The sequence below is a fragment of the Eptatretus burgeri genome, chromosome 5, assembly GCF_056783735.1.
Source record: "Eptatretus burgeri isolate ZD-2024b chromosome 5, Ebu_testis_v1, whole genome shotgun sequence".
Lineage (NCBI taxonomy): Eukaryota > Metazoa > Chordata > Myxini > Myxiniformes > Myxinidae > Eptatretus > Eptatretus burgeri.
In genome coordinates, this window is record NC_140965.1 from 39458655 (window position 1) to 39468790 (window position 10136).

The 10136-nt window shown below is 52.0% G+C and overlaps 1 pseudogene; it reads right to left on the reverse strand.

Moving 5' to 3' along the window:
* Window positions 1-6208: 6208 nt before the first annotated feature.
* LOC147026279 (uncharacterized) lies at window positions 6209-9775 on the reverse strand (annotated as a pseudogene).
* Between the last annotated feature and the right edge of the window lie 361 nt (window positions 9776-10136).

Below are 10136 nucleotides of genomic sequence, written 5' to 3' on the forward strand. Positions count from 1 at the left end.
GCGATATAAGATGTTGTCCCTCATTTCTAACGTTTTCCACTGAGCCCAGTACGCCTTTATTCACGCTCCAAATGGGGTGACCTCCTCCCCGCTGGGTCTCTTACCTACCCGGTCTTACCTACCCACTCGTACACGGTCCCTATCATGGGATCCTCCCGCTGGGCCGTGCTCCATGCCAAATCGCCAAATTCCTCATCCGCGGTTAGTGGCAAAATTGGACCTACCACCCGGGCTGCACGGACTCGGAGCTTCTGGGAGGTGTCTGCCAATTGGTCCCTCTCCTCATGCCTCGTGCAATATCGACAGTTTTCTCCCAGACAGGGGCGTCGAGAGAGCACATCGACATTCCCATGAGCCTTACCGGCTCTATTGGCCACATTAAAATCATACTGCTGTAACTTTTCCCACCAGCTTGCAATTTGGCTCTCCAGTTCCTTGAACTGTAAGAGCCATTGCAAGGAGGAATGGTCAGTTCGAACCAAAAATTTCCTCCCGTACAGGTACGGGTGGAAATGGCTCACGGCAGACAGAATGGCCAATAGTTCCTTGTGAGTGACGCAATAATTTTGTTTGGGCCGATTCATGGCCCAACTGTAATACGCGATCACTCTTTCCACGCCCCCCTGTGTCTGAGACAAGACTGCACCCAATCCTTCCTGGCTTGCATCCATGTCCAGGGTATACATCCCATCATCGGTGGGGTATGCTAAAACGTGTGCGGATGTCAAACACCCCTTTAATTTGAGGAAGGCTTGATGGCATTCCCCTGTCCAATTAAATCTCGACCCCCTTCTTTGTAAGCCGGTGAATGGGTCTGGCCATGTCCGCAAATTTTGCTACAAAGCGCCGGTAGTAGGAGCAGAGACCCAAAAAGCCCCGTACCTGTTTGACGTTACGAGGTACGGGCCACTCCTATACCGCTGTAATTTTCCCTGGGAGGGTTTTCACTCCATCGCGGCCTATCACGTGTCTGAGATAGGCCACTTCCTTTGCGAACAAAGTACATTTCCCTGGGCTCAACTTCAACCCTGCCTGCCTGAGGCACCCAAACACCTGGTCCAAATTAGCTATGGCCTGGGAAAATGTTTTCGCGTGTACCAGGACGTCATCCAGGTACACCAGGCATGATTGCCATGGCATGCCGCCCAGCACACGCTCCATCAATCGCTCAAAGGTGTAAGAGGCGTTGCATAAACCAAACGGCATTACAGTGAACTGATACAGCCCCTTTCCTTTAGAAAATGCTGTTTTCTCCTTCCCCGTCTTATTCATCTGCACCTGCCAATACCCACTCTTGAGGTCCAAAGTTGAAAACCATATCGAGCCTGAAACGGTGTCGAGGGTATCGTCAATTCTAGGCAGGGGATAGGTGTCTTTGAGTGTCACGTTGTTAAGCTGGCGATAGTCCACGCAGAAACGCATGGTCCCATCCTTCTTTTTGACCAACACAACCGGTGACATCCAAGTACTTCGAGGGCTCAATGACACCTGCATTGAGCATCTTTTCTACTTGTTCATCAGCCTCCTCTCTCTTGCTTCAAGGGAGCCGTCGAGTGGGCTGATGGACAGGCCGGGCCCCATCGGTGTGGATCTGATGTTTCACCAGGCCCATACGTCCAATATCCTCGGGTGACAAGGAGAAGATTTCTATTTGTCGGTCGACCAGTTTGTGTAAGGCGTCCCGCTGGGCGTCCTCCAAATCTACACTACTCCGATTTACCATCTCGCAAATGGGATCAGGCCAATTCCTGACAGGCTCTGGAGACCCCCTCTGGGGCCGGTCCGACTCGATGTTCTCGTCACTCAGCTCTACGACTCGTACCACTGGGGTGCAATCTGCCACCTTCGTGCCCCGTCCAATAGTGCGTGGTTCCATGCTTACATTTATTACCCTGACGGGCACGATAGGCCCGTCCGTATTTACCAGGGTGCGGCCCACGACTAAACCCGGGGTCGATTGCCCTGCCAGTAGTTCGGCCAGGCCGTAGGAGCCCTGCCAGGTTGGGTGTGCCCGCCACCGTGCCGGAATTACTGCCTCGGCACTCGGGGGATGACCACGGAGTTGGGAGTCCCCAGCTCGACCTTCTCATCCGTGCTCATGCCCCCCAACGGCAACTCCTCACAACCCAACTGCATGACTCCTCGGCCCAAGTTGATTTTCCAACCACTGGCGGTCAGCACATCCAACCCTATTAGACATCCAACACCTCCGCCACCCAAACCTCTATTTTCTTTTTAACCGTGCCCAATTTAAGGGTCACAAAACCACGCCCTATGATGGGGCCGTTGCCCCGGTAGCTAGCTGCAAACTATGATTTTGCAGATGGTGGATCTCATCCGAACCATCTACACTCGAATTAAGGACCACAGGGCTGATGATCGTGGCGCTTGCTCCTGTGTCCACAACGGCGTCTACCCCTACGCCAGCAATTTTGCACCTAATTGTTAAACTACCAGTGCCAATTTGGCCACAATAAATGACCTGTCGCAGCTCTGAGGGCTCTTCCCCATCTGGGTCTGCCGAACACGGCCCTATATGCTCGGCACTCGTTAGTTTCCCTGGGACTGGCGCGGGGAGTGGGGTTGGGGGCCGGCTATTCCAGTCGGTACGGGGCAGAGTTGGTGGTCTGGGGGGCCGGGGCCTTTCCCTGCGCGGGGCCCTACACTGCCGCTGCAGGTGGCCCACCTGACCACAGTTAAATCACCTCACCAGGTACGGTGTATGCCTCCGATGTTCCACAATGTACCTCCCCCCCCACTGTTTCGAATTGGGGTATCCGCCAATGGCCCTTCACGTGTCCTGTGAGCCACCTGCCATGGCTCAGAACCCGCTAACCGGCAGTCGACCATGTCCCGGACCAAAACCTCCAGCTCCGCTCCGGAGCCAAGACCAGCCCTGGCTCCAAACGCACGGTTGTCCACGGGGCCCACCTGCCGGACAGCTATCGCATGTCGCTCGGATCCTCCAGCCGGCGGCTTCTCTGCCTCCCATCGGACGGCAGCGTCAGCTGCCTTCTGGAGGTTTTTCGGGCAAAATGTTGTCAGCAGGGCCCCGGTGTCTGTGCCCGCAAGAGCCTGGATAAAATAATCCAGGGCAAGGTCTTCCTGATAGACCAGCGCCATATTTGTGTGTGCGATCCCCACCACGCGGCGAATATCGTAAGCCAAATCCCCCATCTTTTCATGGGGCTGACGTTTACGCCCACTGAGCTGAGCTTAAACAAGCTCGCTCTGCTGCTCCACTCCAAACCAGTTGTTTCGGGCTGAACGGAGGCCTGCCAATGTTATCCCTCCCAGGGGCATTGTGGTCAGGACCTCGGCCGCCGTGCCGCGCAACGCCACTACAAGGTGGATCCCGCTCTCCTCCACGCTCCAGCCATTACCCCTGGCCATGTGGTCAAACTCGGCCAAATACGCCCTCAGGTCGGTTTTTCCATCGTGCGGAGCCATCGGCACCGTCCGGCCTCCCGCGTTCCACGTCCCACTCACCAGTCCCAGAGGGAGAAATGGAGGGCCAGGCCCCCCCCGATTCCGGCGGTACCCTCTCCCCACGGAGCCTGAGCCACTCGCCCGGACAATTTGTCAACCCCGTCTGGGTCAGTGCGCGCCCCGCACCGTCAAGCGTACTCACCCATGCCATTCCGCTCGCATTCCGCATACACTCCGGCACAGTCATACTCGGGGCCTGTATTAGGCCAAGAGACCCCAAAACCTCTGCCCCCCCCAAACTCGGCATGCACCCCCTTGCATCATGCAACCATCCTTCCTCGTTCAGTCTCACCGGACTCACCTGGTCGCGATCTGCTTCGAGGGAGCATTTCTTCTCCCTCTGTTCCTGAAGGAGGCCATCCTGCCTCTTGCATCGGGTCTCGATACATTCCACTAGCTCCATCTTAATATCCTTTACCTTCCCCTCCATCCGTGCCTGCTCGTCTTTATCTCTATTCAATTTGTCCCTCACCTGCTCTATTTCCCCTTACGTCTCTGCCAATTCTTCCTTCGTCTCGTCCATGTATTTCTCCAGTCGTTCTCCCATTTCCCGCGTCTCCGTTTCCACCTTCCGTCCCATCTCTCCAACCATTCCTGTCATTTCTTCATGTCTCAATTTGCATCCCTCCTTTACGGCCTCCAACTCCCCCTTGTTTCCTGCTGGCCTTCTTTTAACTTTTCTATCGCCGTCGTGTTTTTTCCCATTTCCTTCTTTAAATGCCCTTGTCCTTTTTTTAGCTCCTTCATCCCATGCCCTAGTTTGTCTACTTCCCGTCCAACCGTCATTATTTTGTCCGTTACATCCTCCTTACCCGCTTCCATCGCGGACCAAACACCTTTAACACAACCCCTCAACTCAGTCATCTCTCTGCGTACCATGCCGATCTCATCCGCCATTTTTGCGGTCCATCGTCCGCATTTCACCTTTCACCTCCTCCAGACTCGTCTGCAGGTTAAATCCCATGTTCTGCATTTCCCCTCTGTGTTCGCATATCACCCCTCATCTCATCTATTTTGTTTTCCATCTCTTGCATGTTCGCATCCATTTTGTTTTCCATTCTGTTTTCCATTTCTTTCATATTTGCATCCATGCGTCGCGCATTTGCATCCATTTGGCTTTGCATTCCTTGCATCATCCGTATAATCTGCTCGATGCCCGATGGCTCTTGCGGAGCGATCCGCCACGATCGGTCACGGACCCGACAGGGACCGTGGGGGGGAGGGTGTCTTCTTACATGGAGGTGTCGTCCTGGACCGTGGGCTTAGGTCTGAACCCACCTGCTCCAGCCCATCTTGGCCCACCATGATTAGTCTGAGAACAATTTAAGCGCTCTAATTTGGAGGGAACAGGTGGGTGGGTGGGGGGGGGGGGTTGCTCCACACACCCCAGATATGAATCCTGTAAATTTCTCTGGAGGCGGAGAGGTCCGAATCGCGCTCCTGACACCAATTGTTGTGGTGCCGGGTTCGGTGGCGAGGACGACCGCCAGATGGAGCAGTTGGGCCGTCTCCCACCGAACATCGGAATTGAAGGTCGTAACCTTCGGATAACTCCGAAGGTCACGGGTCCCTTAGTGGACTATGAACGTCAATATTTCGACGGCGTGGGGTAGGGTTAATTGTCTAATTCCAATTTACCTAAGTACCCACGCCGTATAACTACCGGGGAAGCCACACCCTCGGCCGACTTTGTCCGAACCAAGTCGCTGTTACCGACTCCGATCTGCATAACCGAGCGGGGATTACCAAAGCCTGCCGGACCAAATGAACAATTTACGGCACAAATGGCCTCCCTATTTCTCAAGCCCGCACCGTGCTGGGTCAATGATAGAAACGACAGGCAATGGGCTGGTACATTTAACGGGGGTTTATTTACAATAATCGGGAAGGGAGACACAGAGAAGACTTAACCACGAATATAATCAAATGTACAATGATGCAAGGCACTTATACCATTTCTACTTAAAGACTGGGCCCACAGACACGCACACATCCAAAAGAAATCGACCCCACCCGGTCTTTATTCGGTCCTCCAGCCAAGGAGGATAGTTCAGCTGGGGGGACAGAGTTCCGTGGTGTACCTGGCCACGTCGTGCGGCTTGCCGACCTGCCCCTGTGGAGCCCAGGATTCTTGGCGGGGAAGTCGGATGCTCCGACCACCAGCCCGCGCGCTCCAACACAAACCACCATGGTGGGACTCGAACCTGCACGGTCAGCTTCACACTAAGCGCCGAGGAGAAGACCAGGGACGAAGACCGACGACCACGACAAGGAGTGCCCAGCAGCCCAGAACACAGGGGGGTGTCCAACCAACCACACTTCTCGCGCACCTCTCGACTCTCTTATGGCTGTTTTGGCGCTTCTCTCCTCTTTCCCTCGGCGTTCTGGCTTCCCATTGGCTGGGGCCCGCGTGTGATCATCACCCTTCACTCATTGTGCAGAGGAACCACTCCATTCGCTTTTTTGGAGCGGGGCTCTGATCTGGGGCAATGGAAGCCCCACGCATGTCTGTGCTCTGCACGCAAGCGCGTGAGGAAGGCCGATGGTGGCAGAAGCGAGGAGGATATTGTTGTTGGATAATAATCCTGTGGTTGTTGTACAAGAAACCATGTGGTTTAGTGAAACCGTTTCCAGGGTGAGAGAAGGCATTGTGCTGGGAGCTGGCTGACCACGCACCACAGCTGGAGAGCTGAGACAGAGTTGAAAGCAGCAAGTGCACTCAGTTACCAAAGATGAGGGCATGAAAGGCAGGCAGAGGAGAATGGAAGGCCTGGAGCGCAAGACTTCTGACGGCTACACTGCAACAAAGAAGGACCAGTTCAGATTGCATTCACATCCTCTTGCTATCCATCAACTTTCTCAGCAAGCCACCATGAGTTGGTGGGCGTTAAAGATCCCACGGTGTCTTTTGTGAAGAAAAGGTGAGCAGGCACCATGAATAAATTGCAAATCCTTGCCTTATCTGACAGGGTACATCAGCACAACTGCAATCCCAGCAATAATGCAGCCAGCAGCCGCAGGCTGTGTACGAAATGAATGAACCCATAGGTGCAATTGCATCAGTGGTCTGACATGCTTCCAGCATTGGTGCAAACTCACAGCCACCTATAAAAGACAAAGTCACAGAAGGGTGAGAACAAACCAGCAGTGATCTTCACTATTTTTTAGAAAGGGGCCACTTTTGCCGATAAGACATCTGTGTGAGAGCAGCCACACCACCTGCAGGATTCTGTAATGGCTGCTCTTCGGCCCTGCCCCACGTACTCTTCTTTGTCGTGGTTAACTGGGCTGCAAGCATAATTGTTTGTATACTGCCATATCCTGACATAGTTATGTTACTTTTATGCTTCGCTTTGGAGCACTCATTTGAAACCATTGGGTCAATTTGATAACATTTATGGTGGATTTGGATGGAGTGTTTTCACATTTGTGTATTATCAGCCGCATGTCAGGGGCCGCACCTTGGGCCGCCAGTGGCTTCCGGGCCATGCAATGAAGAACGGTGAAGTAGACAATCCATGGGAGTTGTGTGCTTAGTAATACGGCGCTTTCAAAATGATGTAATCCACCCCAGAATACTTGGTGCACATGCGCAGAAACCCCGAGTAACGAATGTATGTATTTCATACCTGCCAGATAAGGGTTGTGGCATACATCAACTGAAAAAGCATTCAAAGAATCTGAAAATACCTGCAAGAAAGGGGTGTGCCTCTGCACAATGAAACAATTGGAAAACTTACTGATCAGTGAAATGAATGAGAGAGAAAGGCCTTCGGCTTCAATTAGGCTTTAATTTGCTTGATTGAAGCCATCTCTGCAAACACAAACAAAAAGATACATCAACAATCGATTACAGAGATGTATAATAATAATTAACCAGCAAACAGACAGAGCTCGGTACACTCACAAATCTCACCGTTTACGCCTCAGTAGACTACAACGCCAGTCAACAACAAGAACCGAGGGATCATGCCTTTTGTCAAAGCAGTTTTCCAGCTATAGCTCCACAAGCAAGTCACATGTCACGAAGTGCGGATTCGTCTTCTTCTTGTTTAATTTCACCACATTCTCCCCATCTTTAAAATTTAACTCGATGTTCAGCTAATACATCATGATTTCTTTAAAGCTATAGAGACATACATTTTAAGCAGTGAGAAATATTATGGGCATAAGAATGTGGTCAGCAAGTTATCAAGGGATACTGATAATCCTCCTTTTACAGATCGAGTCGTCGATGAGCTTTTCTCGGTCGCCCTCTCCGAGAGTAAATGGTGGTTTCACTTGAGGGAGATTTCTGAACCCCTTGAGAAGCCTCGGTTGGTGTCAGGGATGACTCCACGTTCGCTCTCGGGTAATATTGTTGCGGGGCCGGGAAGTCGGCCGCGAGCACGACCACTAGGTGGAGCAGTAGAGTCGGCTCGACCGATCGCCCGGAATTCAGATCGTACTTCTCCGGAAAACTCCGGAGAATACGGGTCCTTTGTTGTGGACCGTGAAGCATCAATATTTCCACCACGTGGTACAGGGTTATTTGCCAAATCTCAAAATACCTAGAGACAACGTGGCGATCTACCGAGTCTTCACACCCTCGATGGAACTCGTACAAAACCGAGCCGCTTAGCGAGTTCGTTCCGTGTGCGAACCCGAGCGGTTTTAATCGCCGAGTTCCGTCGGTCCGGTTATCCCATTACTGCGGCACAGTGGCCTTGCTAATTCCCCAGCACGCGACACGCTCAGTCAAGGACAGAATGGACACGAACGAGCTGAATACATTTAACAAATGGGGGTTTATTTATAATGCAATAGGTGGGGAAATGAAGGGAAGCACGTAAGAGCAGGGCTATACCGAATATTAATAAAGGCACGTATTTACAGCATAGGCACTTAAACAGTTTCACTACTTAAAGACTGGCACCCACACACAGACATGCACACACAGACAGAAGTGGACCTCAATGGTCTTTAATGGGACCTCCAGCCCGGAGGATAGTCGGGCTGCAGATTAGTGGTAGGCAGGCTAATTGGCCGCGAGCGCGCGGCTGGGCGTCCCCGTCCCGGGGCTTCGGTCGCCGAAGGACGGACCCGCGCAGCCGAGCCCGGCTGAGGTGAGACGGGGTGGTGTCCAAACTCGCGACCGTGCGGAGGAGGAAGAAGATGACAGCAACGACAGGAGCGCTCTTTCAGACCTCTCTCGCATTCGCTTCTCCCTGGTTTTTCTTGTGCTGCCGCTGTCGGTGTCCCACAAGAACCAGAACCAGAACCTGAACCTCTCTTTGGTTTCCTTCCTCGCTTTTTATGTGCTTCGTCCATGTTGTGACCCCTCCCCCCTTCACGCGCTGACCAGCACATCCACAGGTGGGGGTTGTTGACCTTGCTTTCTGTGGGACCCGCCCCAACCGTCATTTCTGTTTACGCCGCTCAGAATATCGAGGTGGGAGTTGCCGTTCCTTTCTGACCACACTTTTTGTGGAGGAGGGTCGTTCTTCTTCTTTGGTGTTGTTTTGATAGAACTCCTAACTATTAAAATAAATCACAGCGCATTTACATTAATTTACCCTTTAAACAAGGGAAGGCGAGCTATCTATAAAACACATACTTACCGAGATAACTGAGCAAAAGGACCTGAATGTTGAGTGTGATAGATTTCCAAATTCATAACAATATGTTGTAGCTTTGTCTGCATCAAGCCCTACATTACCCTTTTCGGGTGGAGAAGCACCTGAGGGAGATGCACCAGCGGGAGCCAGATGGCGAACCGACACAATAGTCTCCCTGCCATCAGGAAGTCTAACATGAGCATACTCAGGATTAGTATCGATGAGTTCGACCTTATCCACCATTGGTTCATACTTGCTTTGTCGTACCGGGCGCTTCATGAACACAGTACCAGGATAAGTTAGCCAGTTGGGCACCGATTGACCGCTCGTGTATCGTCGTTGGTGGGTAAACATTCGTTCATGCGGAGTCGTATTGATGGACGTACAGAGCAAAGAACGTATGGAATTCAGGGCATCGGGGAGGATAATCTCCCACTTATCAATCCCCAATCCTCTCGATTTCAGCGCCAGGGTTACAGCTTTCTAAATAACTCCATTATACCGTCCACCAGTCCATTACCTTGTGGGTTGTAACTCGTCGTTCGACTAGTTGCAATGCCGTGTTCATGTAGGAACTGTTTGAGTTCATCCGACATGAAACACCGACCTCTGTCAGAATGGATGTGCGATGGTTTCCCAAACATGGCAAAGAGTTCAGAGAGACATTTCACCACAATGCTAGAGGTCATATCCAAACACGGGAATGCAAACGGGAACCTTGAGTATTCGTCAACAACAGTGAGTATGTATCTGTTATTCGTTTCAGTCGGCAAGGGCCCTTTGAAGTCGATATTTAGTCTCTCGAAGGGTGAAGTAGCCTTGATCAACTTGCCTGGAGCTGCGCCATAGAATCTCGGTTTTAGTTCAGCACAAACAGGGCAAGAAGCACTTGTTTAATATCTTCGACAGAATAGGGAAGGTTTTGTCTAAGCACAAAATGTGCCATTCTGGTTACTCCTGGGTGGCATAGAGAGACATGAAGGTCTTGCAAAGCCTGACCTGATGTCGCCGAACAGTGGATCCTTGAAAAGGTGTCTGCAGCAGGGTTGG